This window comes from Budorcas taxicolor, chromosome X (assembly GCF_023091745.1).
Source record: "Budorcas taxicolor isolate Tak-1 chromosome X, Takin1.1, whole genome shotgun sequence".
NCBI lineage: Eukaryota > Metazoa > Chordata > Mammalia > Artiodactyla > Bovidae > Budorcas > Budorcas taxicolor.
This window is the reverse complement of record NC_068935.1, coordinates 83695127-83698647: the sequence shown is the minus strand read 5'-3', so window position 1 is coordinate 83698647 and position 3521 is coordinate 83695127.

Here is a 3521-nt window from a genome sequence, read left to right as displayed (position 1 = left end):
GTAGGATCATCCATGCTACTGAAAATGACATTATTTCACATTATTTCATTCATTTAATGGATGAGCAATATTCATATATATATATATGTATACATATATACATATGGCTTCAGTCATGTTCGACTCTTTGCAATGCTCTGGACTCTAGCCCACCAGGCTTCTCTGTCCGTGGGATTCTCCAAGCAAGAATACTGGAGTGGACTGCCATGCCCTTCTCCAAGGGATCTTCCAGGAACCAATACCTCCTACATTGCAGGCAGATACGTTACTGCTGAGCCACTGGGGAAAAATATTTTATATATAAATAATTATATATATAAATAAATAAAACTACAAATGATAAATGATGAAGCTGTGGAGAAAAAGGAATCATTTACTGCTGGTGAGAATGTAAATTTTATTCAGCTACTATGGAGAACAGTATGGAGATTGCTTAAAAACTCAAAATAGAGTTACTATATGATCCTGTAAGCCCACTTCTCGGCATATATCCAGATAAAATTACAATTCAAAAGGACACATAACACTCAGTATTCATAGCAGCACTATTTACAGGAGTGACTTGGAAGCAGTCTAAATATGCATTGATAGATGAATGGATAAAGAGGAATATATATATATATATATATATATATATATATATATATATATCTCCATATCCAGCTTTCCCAGAAAATCTGATTGGAGCCTTTTCTCCATTGTATAGTTTTGCTTCTTTTGTTGTATATTAATTGAAGATAACTGCATATGTTTTGGGGGGGAGTTTTTGTCCTGTTCCAATATCATACTCTTTTGATGACTGTAGCTTTGTAGTATAGACTGAGGACAATACAATTGATTCCCCAATCTCCATTCTTTCTCAAGATTGCTTTGTTTAATCGTGGTCTTTTGAGTTTTCATACAAATTATGAAATTTTTTGTTCTAGTTCTGTGAAAAATATCACTGGTAGTTTGATAGGAATTGCATTCAATCTGTAGATTGCTTTGAGTAATATAGTCATTTTCACAATATTGATTTTTCCAATCCAGGAACATAGTATATCTCTCCATTTGTTTGTGCCAACTTTGGCTTCTTTCATAGGTGTCTTATAATTTTCTTCATATAAGTCTTTTGTCTCTTGTGGTAGACTTATTCTTAGGTATTTTACTTTTTGTTGCAATAGTGAATGGGATTGTTTCCTTAGTTTCTCTTTCTGACTTTTTATTTTCAATGTATAAGACTGCAAGGGATTTATGTGTATGAATTTTATATTGTATGACTTTACTATATTCATTGATTTTTTGTTATGCAGTCACTCAGTAGTGCCCAACATTTTGTGACCCTATATACTGCAGCATACCAGGCTTCCCTGTCCTTCACAGTCTCCTAGAGTTTGCTTAGCTTCATGTCCATTGAATCAGATGCCATACAATCATTTCATCCTCTGTTGTCCCCTTGTCTTTCTGCCTTTAATCTTTCCCAGTATCAGGGTTTCTTCCCATGAGTTAGCTCTTTGCATCAGCTAATGAAATTCACTGATATCTCCAGTAATTTTCTGTGGCATCTTTAGGGTTTTCCATGTCATCTGCAAACAGTAAGAATTTTGCTTCTTATTTTTTTACCTGGATTCCTTTTCTTTCTTTCTCTTCTCTGATTACCATGGCTAGGACTCACAAAACTATGTTGAATAATAGTGAGGAGAGTGAGCACAATCTTTGTCCTGTTTCTGATCTTAGCTGAAGTGCTTTCAGTTTTTCACCATTGAGAATAATGTCTGCTGTGTTTGTCATATATGGCCTTTATTATGTTGAGACAATCTCCTTCTATGCCTACTTTCTGGAGAGTTTTCTTTTTTATCTTAAGTATGTGTTGAATTTTGTCAAAAGTTTTCTCTGTATCAGTTTATATGATCATATGATTTTTATCTTTCAATTTATTAATATTGTGTATGACTGATTTGCATATATTGATGAATCCTTACATCTCTGGGATAAATCCCACTTGATTATGATGCATGATCCTTTTAATGTGTTGCTGGATTCTGTTTGCTAAAATTTTGCATTATGTTCTTCAGTGGTATTGGCCTGTAATTTTCTTTTTGGTGGCATCTTTATCTGATTTTCATATCAGGGATTATATGGCCTTATATAATATGTTTGGGAGCCTTTTTATCTGAAATTTTCTGGAAGAGTTTGGGCAAGATAGATGTTAACTTTTTTCTAAACTCTTGGTAGAATTTGCCTATTAAGCCTTCTGGCACTGGGCTTCTGCTTTTGGAAGATTGGTTTATTACAGTTTTGATTTCTGTGCTTGTGATTGATCTGTGTATATTTTCTATTTCTTCCAGGTTCAGTTTTGGAAGATTATACTTTTCTAAGATTTTTCCATTTCTTCCAGGTTATCCATTTTGTTGGCATATAGTTCTTTATAGTAGTCTCTTATGATCCTCTGTATTTCTGTGTTTTCTGTTGTAACTTCTCCTTTTTGATTACAATTTTATTAACTTGGGTCTTCTCTCTATTTTTCTTGATTTGTTTGGCTAATGATCTTTAGAGACTAAGGAAAACCTACTAGCACCATGTTCCCTCTACCCATGGATGCTGACTCCCCTCCATACCCTTGGGCTCCCCTTGATCCAAGCAGCTGCACCACCTCCATCCCTGGTCTTCACTGGAGCAGACTCAAATTATCCAGGGAAGCCTCAGGAGCAAACTCCTGTGGATGAGCAACATTCAGAGGTAGAGATAAAACCACAATTGATCTCCAGGGGCAAAGAGGCTAAGGAAGACGATCTAAAACTTTTCTGTTAGCTATGCAAGCTGCAGATTAAATCCACACAATCAACTAAGTAGACTCTGTGTTTAAGGAATATATAAAAGGATAATGAATATTCACATAAAAGAAAAACCCCTAATTTTAGCAACCTTCAAAGCAAGTACAAGCAGGAGTAGGCCTGAATTAGAATCTGAGCTGCCCCCATAGCTGATCCAGAGAGCAGTCCAGTATTGGAGGGCCCCCTTGGGAGATGGAGGTAATGCTACCACTCATATATATTGTTCTCCTTTCCTCCTCTTTCCCCCCTTATTTTCTTTCCTTTTTCATATTGCTATCATGTTTCTTCTTTGTTATTCCTTTAATTTTTATTTTTATACCTACTTTTCCCATTTTAAAAGTCTTATTTTTTAATAATTTCATTTTTTTCTATTTTTAGAGTCTTAATTGCCCATTATTTTTTTGCTCCTATTTTTGTCTTTTTTTTTTTTTTTTCTCTTTTACCTATCTTTCTTTCTCTTGGAAAGTATGCAAGTTTCTTTGGGTGATCTTAGCTATTGAGTGTTGCTTTCACCATTAGACTTGGGGTTTTGTCTTCTGTCCTGTGAGGTCTGTGAGGTCTGTGAAGTCTTGGTGCTGCAGTAAGGTGTCAGGTCTGAAACCACAAGATAAGAGACCCGAGTAGGACTTTGGACCACCAGAGGAATCTCGACCTCATAGAACATTAATTGATGAGAGCTCTCCCAAAGGCATCCATCTCAACACTAAC